At 44.1% G+C, this 19,422-nt stretch overlaps 1 protein-coding gene across 2 annotated transcripts in view; it reads right to left on the bottom strand.

Moving 5' to 3' along the window:
• LPAR1 (lysophosphatidic acid receptor 1) overlaps positions 1 to 16,450 on the bottom strand; it is a 191,694-nt gene extending 175,244 nt beyond the window's left edge. Inside the window, exon 1 of one of the 2 annotated variants that reach the window (XM_030193749.1) lies at positions 15,996 to 16,450. The gene's annotated coding sequence lies outside the window, so the exon portion shown is untranslated. Of the gene's footprint in view, positions 1 to 15,984 lie in introns of both variants that reach the window. The other variant, XM_030193748.1, reaches the window with a different exon arrangement.
• Between the last annotated feature and the right edge of the window lie 2,972 nt (positions 16,451 to 19,422).

Consider the following 19,422-nt stretch of genomic DNA (forward strand, 5'->3'; position numbering starts at 1 on the left):
ATGATAGAGGTCTATAAAATAATGAGTGGAGTTGAACGGGTAGAAGTGAAGCGTCTGTTTACGTTTTCCAAAAATACTAGGACTAGAGGTCATGCGATGAAGCTACAATGTAGTAAATTTAAAACGAATCAGAGAAAATGGTTCTTCACTCAATTTTTAATTAAACTCTGGAATTCGTTATCAGAGAATGTGGTAAAGGCGGTTAGCTTAGCGGAGTTTAAAAAAAAGGTTTGGACGGCTTCCTAAAGGAAAAGTCCATAGACCATTATTAAATGGACTTGGGGAAAATCCACTATTTCTGGGATAAGCAGTATAAAATGTTTTCTACTTTGTTGGGATCTTGCCAGGTATTTGTGACCTGGATTGGCCACTGTTGGAAACAGGATGGGCTTGATGGACCTTTGGTCTGTCCCAGTATGACAACACTTATGTAATTGCTCTCTTAGAAATTACAATTCAAAGTTCAATGTGCTGTCTGTAAATGGAATCCCAATCTTCCTGAATCCACTAATCTTAATTGTTATGTCTATACCATCTGTCACTATGCATAATACTCTTGCTTAGTGGAGAACATGTGCTTCATCTGTAGGGGATCTTTGCAATATTCCAAGTGTTCCAATACTTGCAATACCACTTTAATATTCCCTTATCTCTTGTTTGTCTGTCCTAATTAGATTGTAAGCTCTGTCGAGCAGGGACTGTCTCTTCATGTTCAAGTGTACAGTGCTGTGTATGTCTAGTAGCGCTTTAGAAATGATTAGTAGTAGTAATGTTGCACACTTCCTTCAGATGCTGGTGGACCTCCAGTCTCCCCAACACCCCTCCCCCTGACACAAGGGAATGGGGACTTGGAAAGCCAGTGGATCTCCAGCCCCTCCTAGCCCCCCCCCAAACCAAAGAAATCCCTGGTGGCCCAGTGGGTTGCAAACCCAACACCCCACCCATGCTGGTGGCTTCCCAAATATCCCTTATATGATAGGGAAACGCATCCTAGGATGCACTGGGCAGGGCAGGGCACTGCCACTTTGAAGGCAACACGGGAGGAGGAGGGAGTGCTACTCCTTCCTCCATCATGGAAGTACAGGGGAATGGAGCCACTAGACCACCAGGGCTGGTGGGGGGTTGGATTTGCAGCCTACTGGGTGACCAAGGATTTTGGGGGGGTGAGGGAGGCCACTAGGCTGTCTGGGGGGGCTTGGAGGGCCACTAGGCCACCAGGGCCTCTTTGATGGGGGGGGGGGGGGTTGGGGTTCCAATGGACCCCAAGGACACAGTGGCATTCTGGGCTGACAGTGACAACCTGGGCTACTTTACTCTGATGAGGGGTGGGCAGGAACAGAGGGAGCCTTAACCGAGCTGGTGTAGGGTTAAGGCGCTATTCCACCCCTATGATCGGAGTGCTGTTCTCTGATCATAGAGGCGGAACACTGCAGAGTTCATTTAAATCTAATGTAAATGAGCTCTGTGCTATTGCCTGGCGCGGGCACTGTTTGCTGTGCCAGATTCCTCTGATCATATGTGAGAAGGTAAATGTGGGCGCTAGTCCGGCGCTAGTGGTCTCTAGTGCCCGCTTTTACCTTTGATCATCGGGGCATCAGTGTAGGAAATGAATCATTACAGATTCTCCTCAGTGCCACTTGGGGTGGAGGCCGAAGTCGAAAACAACTCTCCAAACACACAAAGTTGTGGTATTTTGAAATGCAGCCAAAAAATGGAGGCAGTACTCCATCACAGGGATAAAATACCAGTTGCAGCAGTCAAAAAATATTCAGGACAGATAAAAGGTTGTCGATAAGTTATCTGGTGAAGTTACCCAGGTAGTGGACTGAATATTGCCACTAAGTGGCACTGAATATATGGATTGAGGCTGAATACCATCGTTCTCCATGTCATTGGAGCCGACTCTGTGGGTGCTGTGGGTGCTTGAGCACCCCTAATATTGAGAAAAGTTCCTTGTATGTGTTCAGGGAGGGGTCATTTCCATTTGGCTTAGCACCCCCAATAATTTTGAAAAGTTGGCTCCTATGCCATGTCCGCATATATTTAGTGCCACTGGCCATCCAGATAATGGCACTGAAAATATGGAATAGATTTGCGGGCAGCATAAAAAACTGCTGCCTTTCAGCGTTGGAATTCTGACTTGACTGATTCTGTGCTGACCCCACTGAAGGGATTGTAGTTCTCAAAAGCAAGTCCTGAGGAGGCTAATTTTACAAGTCATCTCCATGAGTATGGTAAGACAGCCTATGTGTGTACATTTTACCCAAACTGGGAGAAGGTGATCCTGGGATTGGGGCTGGTGATGGGTTTGCATATACCACACTTTTGTAAAATACACATATATATGTCCGTAAATTAAGCAGGGCAGTTTGTGCATGCTAAACTTTATATATGAATAACTTCTCTAGTTCACAGGGAAAAGTATGAGTATATTATGTACACTGTTTTAAAGTTACCCCCAGATTGTATTAAGTACAGACCCGGAAATTATGATCCTTATTTCAATGTATCAGGTAGCAGGAACTGGTGGTCAGAGAGAATGTGGGCATATCCACATCTGAGTGAGTTATTTTATGGGGCAAATTTTGGGACTAATAGATTTATGAAAGAATCTTAAACACATACTGTTCATGGAAAAGAGGGAATTACTGTCCATGGAGCTGAACTAAGTGCCAGGCAGGCTGGACTTCATGGATTATAGAAAATAACAAGTGTACAACACCTGAGATTATTCTGATTCCTTGAATACCTTCAGTATTCTGCTTATGATTTACTTACTTGTGTCTACTCATACAAAATAGTTTATTAGATTGCAGACCCTATGGGAAGGTTCAACAGATATCTCTATTTATCTTTTGGTATGCTGTCAATCTGTATGTTGTGTTCAGCTCTCCTGTCCCTTTGCTGTATTTCCAACATACAAGTAGTGTAATGTTCATTGAGGGTACTTTATAATTAGGCATGTGTAACATAGTAACGTGGTAAATGACGGCAAATAAAGACCTGTAGTTGTAATGTTGAGTGAAACATGGAGTTTGGTTGTCAGATCTGGGATTCCCACAGACCTTTTTTTCAGCAAAATATTTAATCAAATGGGATCATCACTGCAGATCTGAAAATACCAGAGATCTTAAGCCTTATCAGCCTCTGTGCAAAAGGACACGAAAGGAAACTTCTCTGAGCACAATTTCCTGATAAACTTCAAACATCCAAATCGTTCACTCCTACAATAATCACAAGCTAAACACAGTGCGTGTTTTCTAGCAAAATAAGGTGCCGGTACTCAAATGCCAGACCACCCTTTAGGAGTTGGGTGATCACTGAGGGACCCACCCTACAATAGCCAGGCCCCCTGCAACCAGTCACAGAATCTATGAAAAGGCAGAATTGGTGAGTAGAGCCTGAGCTCTTTCAGTAAAACTTGGGGACCATGGGTCAATTTTAGCAGACTATGAAAAAGGTGCCGGTACTCAGTACCCCCAAATACCCCCTCAAAAAAAGCCCTGGCTAAACATGAGAATCACAATGAAGTAAGAATGACTATTTGACACCAAAGACAAGAGCAAGAAGCATTAGTTCCGTATTGCTAACAGAAAAGAGTGATTTCTGTGTATAAACCGGCTGCCTGGAAATTACCCTCCCTAGATTTCACTAAGCATACATACATGGTGGAGCAGGAGGTCCCTGCTAGCTAAAGCAAGACAAGGAAGACAAGGATAGGAAAAGGAATAGGGACAAGCAGCCAAAACAAGTTAGTGCTTTTTTTTCTATTTTATTTTTGTTCTGGAGTGAATGTCATCAAGAGTGTGCATCCTTTGCAAAGGAGGTACACTGTTGGGCTCATTTTCGAAAGAGAAGGGCACCCATTTTTCGACACAAATCGGGAGATGGGCGTCCTTCTCCCAGGGTCGCCCAAATCAGCATAATCGAAAGCCGATTTTGGGCGCCCTCAACTGCTTTCCGTCACGGGGATGACCAAAGTTCCCAGGGGCATGTCGGAACTGTAGCGAAGGCGTGCTTAGCACATGGGTGTCCTCGGCCGATAATGGAAAAAAGAAAGGCGTCTCTGACGAACACTTGGCCGACTTGGTCCTTTTTTTTACGACCGAGCCACAAAAATGTGCCCTAAATGACCATATGACCACCGGAGGGAATTGGGGATTACCTCCCCCTATTCCCCCAGTGGTCACTAACCCCCTCCCACCCTAAAAAAATGTTTAAATATTTTTCCAGCCTCTATGCCAGCTTCAAATATCATACCCAGCTCCATGACAGCAGTATGCAGGCCCCTAGAGCAGTTTTAGTGGGTACTGCAGTGTACTTCAGGCAGGCGGACCCAGGCCCATCCCCCCCACCTGTTAAACTTGTGGTGGTAAATGTGCACCCTCCAAAACCCACCACAAACCCACTGTACCCACATCTAGGTGCCCCCCTTCATCCCTAAGGGCTATGATAGTGGTGTACAAGTGTGGGGAGTGGGTTGGAGGGGGGGGTTGGGGGGCTCAGCACACAAGGTAAGGGAGCTATGCACCTTGGAGCTTTTTCTGAAATATACCGCAGTGCCCCCTAGGGTGCCCAGTTGTTGTCTTAGCATGTCAGGGGGACCAGTGCACTACGAATGCTGGCTCCTCCCATGACCAAGGGCGCCCCGTTCGATTATGCCCCTCCACGGGGTTCATTTTTAAAAGAAAAATGTGTCCAAAAAGTGGTATAAATCTGCATTTGGATGTTTTTCTTATAAAAACTTCCAAATTGATATTTTTGAAACCATTTTTTAGACATTTTTCTATGAAGTCCATCAGAACTGCATTCAAATCACAAGGGGCATGTTAAGGGTGGGATCTGGGCATTCCTAAAACTTGGACGTTTTTCTGCCATAATGGAAGAAATCAAAAACAAAGACATCCAGGGCTATATGTTTGACGCTTTGGTCTAGATCTGTTTTATTAACGAATAAGCCACAAAAAAGTGCCCTACAGATGACTACTACAGGAATAAAGGAATGACACTCCCTTACTCCTTCAGTGATCACTGACCCCCTCCCATCCGCAAAGATGTAAGTGAAACAGTACATACCAGCCTCTATGACAGCTTGAGATGTTATGGCCAGGTCTATTAGAGTAGCAGGTAGATTCCTGGAGTACTACTACTACTACTACTTAACATTTCTAAAGCGCTACTAGGGTTACACAGCGCTGTACAGTTTAACAAAGAAGGACAGTCCCTGCTCAAAGGAGCTAGCCTAGTGATTGGTGCAGTGCACTGTAGAGACCCAGGCCCATAATCTACTCTAACTATTACACTTGTGGTGGAAAGTGTCATTCCCCCCCCCCCCAAAAAACCCCAAACCTACTGTACCCACATATAGGTGACCCCTGCAGCCATAAGGACTATTGTAGTGATGTATAGTTGGGTACAGTAGGTTTTTGATGGGTTTTGGAGGGCTCCCCATGTAATATCAGGGGGTAATGGTACGATGTTTAGCTGGGACCTTTTATGTGAAGTTCACTGCAGTGCCCCTTAGGGTGCCCTACTACTCTGCTGGGATGCCTATGTGGCCAGTCTACTAGGAAAGCTGGCTCCTCCTACATCCCAATGGCTTGATTTTGTGTGTTTCTCACTTGGATGGGTGTTTTGGGAGAAAATGGTCCAAGAAGATAGACGTACTAAGCACAACAACATCTAGGAAATGGTCTTTTTTCAAAGAAAAAAGATAGACGGTTTTTCTGGTTTGAAAATGGTCATTTTCATGACTTGATTTTTGGACGTTTTCAGCAAAAGGTCCAAAGTCATTTCGAAAATGCCCTCTACGTGAAAGAGGGCACACGCCCAACAGTGCGTGCAATTTCATTGGGTGCACACCTTGAATCAGTACCCGATTTTGCATGACATATAGAATCTGGGGGTTATTGTTTATTCTTATTTCTTATGTACTGCCTGCAAGCAGTGTACATTCAGGTACTATAGATATTTTCCTTTTATTATGTACATCAACTTGGGCATTCTCATTTGGACAGGAAGGCAATATCATTTAAATAAATAAATAAACATTTTATTGCACGTATTTATTGTTGGAAACATTACAACACACGGGCCATAAATGTATTAAATGAAAATTAAATTAAATGACAAGTTTGTGATAATCTTGATGGGTATTTGACATGAGGGGACTTTGATTTACTTACGTTCACAGGAATTTAAAAAAAGGGAGAATTTAGGCATTGCCTTCTGGGTCCCATCCCACAGCTTCTCTCCATAATAGTGCAGTGATCTCTCTGGTTAAGAAGCAGTCCTAGAACTAATAAACTTGTTCTAGTGAAGGGTTGTTCCTCTGAGACCCTTTTAAAAAATAGACATTTCTCTGGATCTGCCTTTCCACTCAACAAATTAATAAAGAAATAATAGAAACTCCTGCAGTCGTTTTGAGACTTCAATTCCACCAATGAAGCAGGTGTTGCAGCTCCTTTCCATTTAGGGTTAAACCTGAGGCTTTGTCAAACTGAAGTGTGCAGGGCCCATATTCCCTGCAGAACAAGGCTGATAACATTGGAACTATTGTATTCAAACAGCTCCAAATTAATGACCTGCTGTAATTAACCACATCATTGCTTTGAATTCCCTGAGGTGCTCTGCTCCTCCCTCCTATTCCCCCTACACAAGATCAAACACATTTAAAGTGAAGAGTTTATTATCTATCCCTTGGAAGTAAAACTATAATACTTAGTGGGTGGGTGGGTGGGTGAATGAATGAATGAGAGAGAGAGAGAGAGAGAGAGAGAGAGAGAGAGAGAGAGAGAGAGAGAGAGAGCAGTGTGGATGTGAATACAGTATTTCCAAGGTTTATTCTAGGGGGCCTGTATGGACCCCCTAGGGCAGTGGTTCTAAAACCTGCCCTGGGGAAACCTCAGCCGGTCAGATTTTTAGGATACCTGTAATGAATATTCATGAGTTAGAGTTGCATGCAATGGAGGCAGTGCATGCAAATCTAACTTATAAATATTCATTACAGATATCCTGAAAACTTGTCTGGCTGGGGTTCCCCCAGGACAGGTTTGGGAACCATTACCTAGGGCAGTGGTTCCCAAACCTAGTCCAGGAGGCACCTTGGCCAGTCAGGTTTCTAGGATATCCACAATGAATATTCATGAGAGAGAGTGATCTGCATGCACTGCTTCCACTGCATGCAGATCACTCTCATGAATATTCATTGTGGATATCCTGGAAACCTGATTGGCTGGGGTGCCTCCAGGACCCGTTTTGGGAACCACTGACCTAGGGTATGATTTCCTCCCGTCCCCTACTCATGCATGATCCTCTTCAGCCTCTACTCCTCTCCCAGGTACAGTCCTCTCTTCTTTCTCTCCTACCGTGGAGGAGAAAGTTCATATGAGCACTTGCTTCCTCCTCAACCACTTCAATCTGAGGTCCAAAACCAATTGTCCCGTAGTCTGGCCCCACTCAATTGAGAAATCAAGTTTACCAGCCCCACTCAATTGAGACATCAGATTGAAGCCAAAAGCAGGGCTGTCCTTAGGGATGACTGCCTCAGGCCCAACACTTTGGAGTACATCATACCACTATGCATCAACAGCTTCACTTAACTATGAGGGTAGTGTTTCAGTTCTTACCTGCAACTGGCTCCTCTTCCTCACCTGGGTTCAATCTCAAGTCTGAAACACACAAGGCCTCATAATTTTGTTGGCTCTGCACGGCTCAGATTTCTGCATGAAACCAGCAAAAATGGAGGCAGCCACAGGTGAGAAACACTGGGCTAGAGGCTTGGTGGAGGGGGGGGGGGGGGGGGGAGAAAGAATGAAAGACGATCACACCAGAGGGGAGAAGGGGGGAGTAGAAAAAGATGATTACACCAGAGGGGGGCTTGGGAGAAAGTTGATGGAGGTACGGCTGGGGAAAGTAAGTGAAAGTGAGACAATGATTGTGCTGGGGGGGGGGGGGGGCAAGGGGTAGTTGTACTGAGATGCAGAGAAGAGCTAGGTGATTTTGTGTGGGGTAAGTGGCAGAGTTGTTGATTGAGCTGGGGTCACTTGGTTCTGGTCCTTGGGTCTGTTCTTGCTGGCAGAGGAAGAGACTAACCCTGGTAAGGAACACTGTGCTCTTCCTACTGGATGGAGGGGGTGAAGAGCACGTGGATCATGGTAGGGTTAGAGGGTTGTACAGCGCTGCGTAACCCTGGTAGCGCTTTAGAAATGTTAAATAGTAGTAGTAGTAGTAGTAGTAGTAGGGAGGAAGAGGACTAAAGCACAGGGCTCTAAAAGGGTGAACCCTGAGGCAGTTACCCTGATTGCCTCCCCCCTCCCCTGGATATGTATCTCCTTCCTCACCCTGCTGAATATGACACCATGAACAACAAATGGTGCATTCCTTACATTACTTTAGATAGTAGATAGCGTTAAGGATTAACAATAAGGCCCTGTGTAAAAGTGATTAGATGCTCACTGAAATAAGCTAGAGTTTTGCCCAATTTCATGTCACTGACCTGAAAAAGAGAACAGAGCTTCCAAAGCTGTTATAAAATGGATTTAGTCCAATAATAATTTGCAGAATTCAAGACAGAATGGGATAAGCACAGAGGATCCTCAAATGTGAATAAAGGAATTGGAGCTGGAACTGAATGTTTTAGCATCCAGAGTCCCAAAAAACAACAAGGCAAACGATCTGCAAAATCCAATATGGAAAAAGAACCCAGCAGATCAATATAACATCAGAACAATTTTATTGAAGATACCGTATGTAAACAAATTGCCCGACACAGGCCGTGTTTCGCCCACCAAGGGCTGCGTCAGGGGCTAATTTGAAACCTTCTGAAAGGTTTGACAGCAGTGCATCTGCTTGCGTTGTGTTAAGAGTCACATCATTTTAGGCATCTGCTGTATGAGATGGTTTTTTCCAATCTATTATGCACCACAAGTTTTCCGTTTTTAGAGTTGCTCCTTTCAGAAGGTTTCAAATTAGCCCCTGACGCAGCCCTTGGTGGGCGAAACGCGGCCTGTGTCGGGCAATTTGTTTACATACGGTATCTTCAATAAAATCGTTCTGATGTTATATTGATCTGCTGGCTTCTTTTTCCTGTTTTAGCATCCAGGACAGCCAAGCACATTGTGCCCCCATTCCCCGCCCTGAACCCTATTCTTCTCTCCCACCACCTCATCCACTCCGATCTCCAGGTCTTTATCCCCCCCCCCCCCTTCCCTCTTCTCCAGGTCTGAATGGTAGGTCATTGGCACAGATCTTGGGTTTTTATCCAGTACCAATGTCATTTGTTTTTGCTCCTAAATGCTTTGCACCCTGGCTGACTGCTCTTCTCTCCCATTCACATTTTCAGTCCTGAAGTGGAGGGGGAACTTGGAGATCAGCTGGAGGCCTCATCACTGTTTGGGCAGACTAGATGGACTCCATGGTCCTCATTTGTCACCATATTCCATGTTTCAATGTGTGCAACTCTTTTCTTGATCTTTATTTCTTTGTCACTGGTAAACCCAACAAGTTCTCCTCAAGGCACGTGAGAGTCCTTGTATTCAACATCCCTAGGCAGGGGCATGTGTTAATCATCAGCATGTCCAACTTCAGTCCTCAAGGGCCTCAAACAAGATAGATTTTCAGGATACCCTAATGAATATGCAAATCTCTTTCATGCACATTCATTAAGGGCATCCTGAAAACTTGGCTTGTTTCTAGTCTTACAAGAATGAATTTGGACAAGCCTGATTTATACTATTTAGGCTGGCAGGCTCACTATCGTCTGCTGGGTTCTTATGAAATGCTTAACACTAGAATTCTCAAATGTTAAAGTGCTAAGGAAAAGAATTGAAAATGGTGACACAAGTTCATGGTTGAAAGATATGGAAAAGATTGCTTCTGCTTAGATGATTCATAAAACCTACTATGTTAAATCTATAGATGCACGACAGAAATTTTAGGGGTGAAAATTTGTTAGCAAGTGTTCAGTTTGGAAATGTTATGCAGCTAAAGAATGAACATTAACTCCAACTTTATGTGCATGAAAAAAATCTCTGAATTAGTGCATATAACTGCTGAAATGAGGTAAAAAAAAACATAACTGGCAAAAATTTCTAAAATGCTTCAAAACACAAACTGAAAATGTTTTGCCACGCATATCTGCAAGAAATACAGAAGTACATGTGCTTAAGAAGAACTTGTTAGTACCAGAAGCCCTTTGCCTGCTCATGAAAGTTGTTAGTCTGTACATCATCCTGACCTGTTAACCAGAAAAGGTGATGTAGTAAATGCCTAATAAACATAAAAATGAGTATTGTAAAACCATGCTGAGTCTGTCAGGAATCCCCACAGCATTCCTGATAGACTTAAGGGACAGCTGAATACACAACACTGGGAAGCAAAGACCCCAAACTACAAGAAAACACTTTTCTGAGGGCCGATAATGGTATATTTTTAGTATTTATACATTCACGGAGAGCACTTTTCACTAGCAGACTTTTTAACCAAGCTAAATGCCAGCCACTTGTTAGTCCATAAATCCAACCAAAATGAATTTAATTAGGTCATTAACTTCTATAAGAAATGTCCCAATTTTCTGCCAAAAGACTTTGATGTTTTTTCTACGGCAGCTAGCACATTAGAGCACAGTTCTGTGTCTCTCCCTGTTGTGCACTCTTCACCTACTTTACGACCCCTGTCTGCAATTCTAAGACCCTTCCCTCAATTTGGTTTTACAATTTTTATCACCGTTTTGATGTTTTGTAATTTTATAAAGAAAGAGGGAAAGCAAAACTGCAATGTCCACAGTGCAACTGGATCTTACAATTCTCATCATTCCTGGGCTCTGCTTTTATACTGTATTTATACTGCTGGGCCAAATACCAGATTCCACATATTCCTTGCAGAGGCCTTGGTGACACTGCATGGAGGTATGTGAAGCACATGGACAGCTGAAGCGAAGATTTACAGAAAGACATTTTTTTCTTTCCTTATTACAAAACTAAGGGCTTAGATGCTATAACATCTTCCACTTAAAAAGTGAAAAAAATCAATATCAACAAGTGAAAATATAAATTCCTTATAACAGATGAAAAACATCTAGGAATAAGAGCATAATAGAAAGCAAAAATGTAAAAACAAAAACTTTTCCTAAGTGCAGTGAAATTTTGCACTTACCCCCTCATTCTATCATCTTGAGTGCACATTTTCACGCAGATTAAAGAATGGTGCAAGTTACATGCATTAGTAAATTGGCAAAAGAACCACTAATTGGCACTAACAACCAATGATCACCAACAATTGGAGCTAATCAGCATTAATTAGCACTAATCTGTATTATGCATGCAACTGCATTTAGTCGCTATTCCAGACAATTAGCACAGAAAATCTATAGTGTGCAATTGCAACGAGGGTGTGGGTTGGGGTGGGGCATGGGCGGGTTAAGGGCATCCCCAGCACTTTTGCACTATGGTTCACTGTCCGTGATCCTTGCAACTGCAACATATAGTCATGGCTATGTACACCAGCCATTGGCATTCTGTAAGCGGTCATACTTAAACGTTGGTGCATAAATGGCCACTTTCTCTAGTATTCTACAATGAGAATTCTGCGCGTAATGGCTGACACAAAATTTGCAGAACATGCAGCATCCTAGTGTCTACAGTTCAGCGACATTTTCAGAATTACCCCCTTAACACGCAGCAAGTGCACTTACAGACAGCACGGATACACATACTGCCTAGGCATCTGTGCTGTCTGCAAGCATGATAGTATGCAATGGGTTCCTGTGTGCTAGTTGTAATATGCAGTTCAACCCATTTCCAACCTCATAACAGGGTATGCAGTTAGCACATGAATTAGCATATGCTCTCATACCAGTGTTGTAAGGCTTACCATGCCCGTGTGCTAACAGTGGAGTGGAGGAGTGGCCTAGTGGTTAGAGCACTGGTCTTGCAATCCAGAGGTGGCCAATTCAAATCCCACTACTGCTCCTTGTGATCTTGGGCAAGTCACTTAACCCTCCATTGCCTCAGGTACAAACTTAGATTGTGAGCTCTCCTGGGACACAGAAATATCCAGTGTATCTGAATGTAACTCACCTTGAGCTACTACTGAAAAAGGTGCAAGCAAAATCTAAACTAATAATAAATAATAACAGTTACTGTGCATTAATTAAGATGCTAACTGCTCAGAACCACAGCTGGCCAAAGGGTATCAGCCGTGTGCCCCTGCCTCACAATCCAGCATCTCCCCTTCCCTTTCCCCCATGGTCCAGCATCTCCCATCTCCTTTTCCTACCTCCCCAACAGTGTAGCATCTCCCCTTTCCCTTCCTACATCTCCACACCCCACAGTCCAGCATCTCTCCTTCTCCTCCCTACCAACAACCCATTCAACATGTCATCTCCCTCTTTTCCCTTCCTCCTGCCAATGCCTCTTCCACGGCCATAGAGGCAAGAGGATTGGCACCAGTATGGGACCTTGATGTGCTCTAGCATTGCTAAGTCTCATTACCATCTGACACAGGAATTCCTCTTGGAAGACATGAAGTGGGATCTGACTATGCTTGAGTGTGGGCCTGTGCTTCAAGGCCCCGTGCTGGCACTGAATCTTCTCGCCTCTATGGCTCTGGAAGAGGAAGGGTGGTAGCAGCAGCAGTGGCAGGAGAAAGGGAAGAGGAAAGAGAAGAGATGTTGCACTCCTGTCCTGCCACTGCTGCCCTAGGTGGATGCCTGGTCTACCTGGTGGCTGGGCCAACCCTGCTCAGCACATGCTAATAAAAGGGTCTCATTGTAAAGAATAAGCTTGAATTCCAGAGTTTCTGCTTCAGGAATATTCCATGGCCTCCAGGTCTCTAATGCAAATGTTCGTCTCAGAAAAGAAATGTGATTTCATAGCTCTAAAAGTGATTCATTACCAGCAGACAAAACATCGCCCCTGCAATAAGTTAGTTTGGAAGTATAAATGTAAACGGACTGATTGCTAATGCAGGGTAACTTTTCGACTCTCATTTTGTTCTGGAGTATTTCAGACCTCTGCTCACTTTTTCCATCTAAATGTTCTTATGAAAGGCGATTAAAAGCACTTTAGGAAGTGACTAACTCAGAGGCTGGCTCCAGCTTAACATGAGGGCAGCGTATTTTCAAAAAGGAATTTTTAGAGCTCTGGATCTAACCAGTGCCTTATGGCAGAAAGGGGACCTGCTCGAACCCCAGATATGTTAAGCATGATTCCTATAGACAGAGAATGGGATAAAAGTCTTAGTGAATCAGGCCCTAAAATGTTAAAAAAAGAGAAAACCTTTAGTTCATCAGAGGAAACTGGTCCATATTTACAGTGGGTAATAAGAAAAGGTTGACAGTCCCATGAATGGCATTCCATAGATTTTCATTTAGTCGGTTCATTTTTTTTAGCAGCCTGGCAGAAACTTCCACTCAGAAGCATACAATACAAAATTCTTAAGAAAAATAAAATAAAGAAACAAAGTGAATGACCAGCAGATTTATGGAGACAAATGGAATCTTGTTCTGTTCTGGGCCTGCTTTAACTCTTGGATCTGGGACTATTTCCCGTCATGCCCATTACCCCCTTCCCCCATCCCTCTTCCCTCCTCAGCAGTCCCATTCACAAACAATAAACTCACAAGCCTGATTGGTGGTAAATATGTAGTCTTAATCCTAATATATATATAATAGGAGGTACCTAAAACATTAACAACAAACAGTACTCCTGTTCTAAATAAATTACAAAATCTTTAGTAGTGAAAACAAACCAGTGCATTAAAAGAATTACCAAATAGTATCCCTGCAACTCACTCACACAGCCATCCACACCAGACTCATACCCTGATCAAATATGTAAATCCCACAAAGAACACTGAACATAAACCCTAAATTGCAGTTTCTTCAGTCTCTGTGTATCATCAGAGCACAATCTCAATAAAGATCAGTCAGTGAGCCCTAAAAAAACACAAGGGCACACAAAACCCAGTTCTTAATAATTGTAGCAAATGTTACACATTGCTGATCTTTGTATCCAACAAGTTCTCAAGTGAAGAAAGAAAAAAACTCCACTGCAATATAAAGCCACTGTTCTTATCCCTGTGATAAAAAAAAAAAACCACAGGGAAACACTGGGAATTGCAGAGTCACACAAATCTTCTGTGATCCTCCTGCACACAGTCAAACCTTTAAATTAAAGGCAGCCAAAGAATGCTTCAGGTAAGTGGGAGGCTTCCAGGGATAGGTAAATTAAACCCACATAGTTGGTATACTCCTGAGTTCCCCTCTAACAATCACTTTTCAAATGAATACAATCCATATAGATATACATTGTAGCAGCTACTCACCAAGGGTAAATATATAGGCCAGAGCTTTGTTTATTAAGTGCAACATCAAACCATAAGCACTCTTAACCAAATTCCCACCTGAGCTACAATAACGTATCGTAAACTTTGAAAATATATCCTTAACCTTGCCACCCCACCACAACAGCTAGGGCAACGTTACTGGCATGGGCCTCTATGCCAATTTACTGAGTCACCTGATCCTCATTGCAGATCCCTCAGCACAAAACCCCAAAGTAATCAGGTCAGCTGTCTGCCAACAGTACATAAGGAAGGGGGGTGGATAAGCCACCTCCAAGGAGCAGGAAGACGACCCTGCGACCCAGAGGCGGCCCCCTTTAAGTAAGATTCTATCCACACACTCAACCTGGGTCCCTCACCGATCCCCAAAGGGGGTCTCAGCGAGAAAGGCTGCTTAAGCATGAATTAGCCAATCCCCTGAGGCCCCCAGACCTTTGTATTCACTCTCTCCCTCCTCACCTCCTTCTACCCTAACCTTCCCCCCCCCCCCCCATCGGGCAGCAAGGGGGGAGAGCCCAGTCCAAGGTTAAGCCCACCCCATGAGACCAGAGTTCTTGAGCTTAAAAATCCTGCTTATGTCCACATCTGTGGAGGATGCCAGAGATTTTCTTAATTATAAAATTTTTAAAAAGCCCAAATTCTTTGAAAGTCATGACACTCATAAAGGCAAAGAACATTTAGGGGAAAAGTGTGATTTATATTTTTTCTTAAGGAGACAAATCTCCCCCCTTCCATTACAGGCCAGATGGGAGAGTTAGAGAGACAGCAGTAATGATAATAATAATAAAAGACCCAAATGGATAGGTGTGAGTAATTCTGCAAAGGGGCAAGAAAGATCCGGCAGTGAAAGGGTTAGCGCCCCTGAAGGCGGAATCCCTTCACACAGCAGCAGCCACCTCTGTCAGGATGGCAGAAATAAGTGCAGGATGCATTTGGTAGACTTCAACATCAAAGCACACAGAGCATCAAAGACTAGCAGCGCACAAACCTAAACGGATTGGAAGCATTATCCCAGGAGAATAACTTAAGCTACCAAACTTCAAGGCAGATCCCTGTCTTCTGGTTCTGCCTTTCACCAGTCCTAGAACGCTTCAGACTCCCAGGGTGGAAAAAAAAAGCTAAACTTTTCTCTTCATAACAAGACCAAGCCAGGAAGGAATTAGGTAAAAGGAGGCAGTGCAGGGATCCCCTTTACTGCGTTAGATGCGAGTAAATTCAGCTACAAAGACAGGTCAAATAAAAGAGCCAGAGGCCAGCATCTGAAACGCATCCTCCCTCGCTGTCAGGTTTTCTTGCCCTTATCCTGCACTAAAGTCCTCCAGAGATCATCAAAAGCAAAGCAGCCCCGAGCAATTTCCAGATCGCTATCCACACGAGAAAAGTAATAAATGTAATAAATTTCCCCTTCCCTCCTCTGATTTCAAACTTTCCCCCTCCCTCCCTTTGCCTTTTCCTTTAAAGTTGTGTTTGGGGCTCAGACTCCCCGCTGAGGTTTCTCAGAGATCGGCCACCCATTATCACAGAAGAGTGAGTGAGACACGTGATGAATGGAAGGCAGAAATTCACACTTAAAGAACTAGTGCCACCCACCTTCCTCCCCATTCACCCCCAGGGCTCCAGTGAACCCCACTTTCCTCTTACCTAGGACACACCAGTGCGCTCTTCTGCCGACAGACTGGGGAGAGTCGGATCAAGCCCTCTCCAGCTGCTTCTCTCCCTCTGTTTAAATGTGAATCAGTAGAATAATCTTCCTTTGCGAACTGTCAGTTGTCTGTCTTCACTTTGCAAGTTCACCAGTGTGGCAGGGACCAAGTGCAAGGACCAAGATCATTGTGTAAAAGGGGCTTAAGAGGGTCACGCTGAGTTCCCCGCTGTTGCTTCCCGGCTCCTCTCTCCGGCAAAGTGCAGATTGCGCCGTGTTTCTGTTCAAAGACCACAAGGGAGTGAACCTGGTGGCCGGGCAGGAGTGGTGACAGAAAGGGTCCGTCCTTCCGCCTCGGGTTTGTATTTGCCTCCTGACATGGGCTGGAGCAGTGCTGGGCTGCGGGAATGATGTGCTGGGCAGCCCCGGTGCCTGTGGTGGTAGTGGTGGCGCACTGAGGCTGGCTCTCTCTCTCCTCTCTCAACTCTGCCAACTTCCTGCCTCCTGTGTAACCCAAACCGGGCTGCCTCCTCCTCTTTCTCCTCCTCCCAGTGCTCCTGCAAATCAGTGGCAGCTGAAAAGTCCGCTCACTTTTTCACCCTCTGCCTCCTGCACTTCATGCCTTTAGACTGTACAGACCTTTACTTTTCATTCATACTCCTGTCCTTTCTTTTCAGGTACATTTTGCATCAGCCCCTAGTAGATTCTGTCTGCCTCTCAGCAGGCATGTTTGTGTAGGGAGAGGGGGAAGGAGCATAGTGGGAAGAAGGGGATATGGAAAGTGTGTGCCTCCTGCTCCTTTTCACCCCTACACACTCACCAACCCACAGCCTCCCCCCCCCCACCCCTGCATAGAAAGAAACCCAAGCACCATCCACCCACTTTCAACACCCCCTACACACTCCCTCTGCACACCCCCCTCTCCACCTTCCACACAGACACATCCTTCTCTGTCCGACCCTGCACCCTTCCACACACTCCTTTATCACATACTAACATAGTAAATGACAGCAGATAAAGACCTGAACGGTCCATCCAGTCTGCCCAACAAGATAAACTAATTTTACATGGTATGTGATACTTTATACCCGAGTTTGATTTGTCCCTGCCGCTCTCAGGGCACAGATCGTAGAAGTCTGCCCAGCACCGGTTTTGCTTCCCAATTACCGGCGTCGCGTCGCCATCTAACCTCCGCTAAGATTCCATGGATCCATTCCTTCAAAACAGGATTCCTTTGTGTTTATCCCACACGTTTGAATTCCATTACCATTTTCATCTCCACCACCTCCCACTGGAGGGCATTCCAGTATCTACCACCCTTTCCATGAAAAAATACTTCCTGACATTACTCATATACGTAAGTACGTAAGTGTTGCCATACTGGGACAGACCAAAGGTCCATCAAGCCCAGCATCCTGTTTCCAACAGTGACCAATCCAGGTCACAAATACCTGGCAAGATCCCAAAAAAGTACAAAACATTTTATACTGTTTATCCCAGAAATAGTGGATTTTCCCCAAGTCCATTTAATAATGGTCTATGGATTTTTCCTTTAGGAAGCCGTCCAAACCTTTTTTAAACTCCGCTAAGCTAAGTCTGCCCCCTTCAACCTCAATTCATGTCTTCTAGTTCTACCGCCTTCCCGTCTCTGCAAAATGTTTGTTTGCGGATTAATAATTTTCAAATATTTGAATGTCTGTATCATGTCACCCCTGTTTCTTCTTTCCTCCAGGGTATACATGTTCAGGTTGGCAAGTCTCTTGTATGGTTTGCAACACAAATTCCATACCATTTTGGTAGCTTTTCTTTGCAGCACTTCCAGGCAAACTCAATATCCCCTGGATTCTATATAGCGCAACTTACGTTGTGTGTGACAATCCGGTCGTATTCTGGATTTGTGTGCGCAACTTAATTATTTAACAAGCCAATCAGCGCCGATAATTGCCACTTAAGCAATTGACACTAATTGGCATTAATTAGAATTTACACACAGAACTGTCTAAGCCTGTTCTGGAATGGGCTTGTCATGAGCATTTCTAAAAACTGTGTGTTATTGAATACACCTGGTCTGTGCATAATTTAGATGTAGACATTTACACCAAGTTTTACTTGGCATAACTGCCCACAACTCAATTTGGTCATGTGGACGGGAGCTAGACGTATTCCTAATTTTAGGCATAGTTTAGAGAATACGCCTAGGCATATTTTTTCAGCGGTGATTTTTAAGGTGCCATATATAGAGTCTAGCCCTATATGGCTAATCTGCTTATTCCATATTATCCATTGCGTTTATTGAGGTTACAAAATCAGATCTGTATAGTTGCAAAGGAATCAAATACAAATCAACATACGCGTCCAACTTCTCTTTCATAAGCACACAACTATGGAACGCATTACCAAAGGTTCTGAAAAGCATAAGCAAACACTTAGACTTCCGGAAAGCATTGAAAACCAACCTGTTCAAAAAAGTATACCCTACCGATCCAACAACATGTCTGGACCCTACAGCACAACAAAACTAAAGTACGATAAGAACCTCACACAATTCTCCTGCTACATGATCCCTTAATGTGGCTGTACCACATTAATGTTTTCTTACCACAGCACCACATTGTATTTGTCTACACCGGAGCTGGCAACCACTCCTCCGGAACACTGTAAGCCACATTGATCCTGCAAATAGGTGGGAAAATGTGGGATACAACTGCAATAAATAAATTCCTTCTCTCACTAGAAAAAAAGTTGAATTCTACCTATAATTCTGCTTTGTACTATCTTGTTCCAGCTTTATGGAATTCTCTTCCTTCCTATCTTTGTTTACAGGTAACTATACAGAAGTTTAAAAAAGATTTGAAAACCTACCTGCCAATATTCAGCCTGCTCTGTAAAAGGGCCTCTTAATCCCTGGGAGTCTCCCATCCCATCCCCTGCACTGACTGTAAAAACAATTCCCTAGTGTCTAGTGGCATCTCCCACACCCTGACCCCTCCACCAGGCTCCCTGATCCTCCAACCAACCCCTCAGGGCAGGATTGATGCCCACTTGCTCCTGCCTCCGATGCCACTACCTTGGAAAATAACAGCACCTGAGATGCACCTAGTGCAGTGGTTCCCAAAACTGGTCCTGGAGGCACCACAGCTAGTCAGGTTTTTGGGATATCCACAAATGAATATTCTCAAGAAATAGTTGCATGCACTGCCTCCTGCTTGCAAATCTCTCTCATGAATATTCATTTGTGGATATCTCAAAAACCTGACTGGCTGGGGTACCTCCAGGATCAGGTCTGGGACCCACTAACCTAGTGGGTTTAGTCTGCCAAATAAGGGAATATGGGGAAATTAACTGTTAGCACACTCTAATTCTATGATATGGATTATTCTTCCAAATGTGCATCACTTTGCGTTTGTCCACATTAAATTTCATCTGTCATTTGGATG

Source organism: Microcaecilia unicolor, chromosome 2, assembly GCF_901765095.1.
Source record: "Microcaecilia unicolor chromosome 2, aMicUni1.1, whole genome shotgun sequence".
NCBI classification, from domain to species: domain Eukaryota; kingdom Metazoa; phylum Chordata; class Amphibia; order Gymnophiona; family Siphonopidae; genus Microcaecilia; species Microcaecilia unicolor.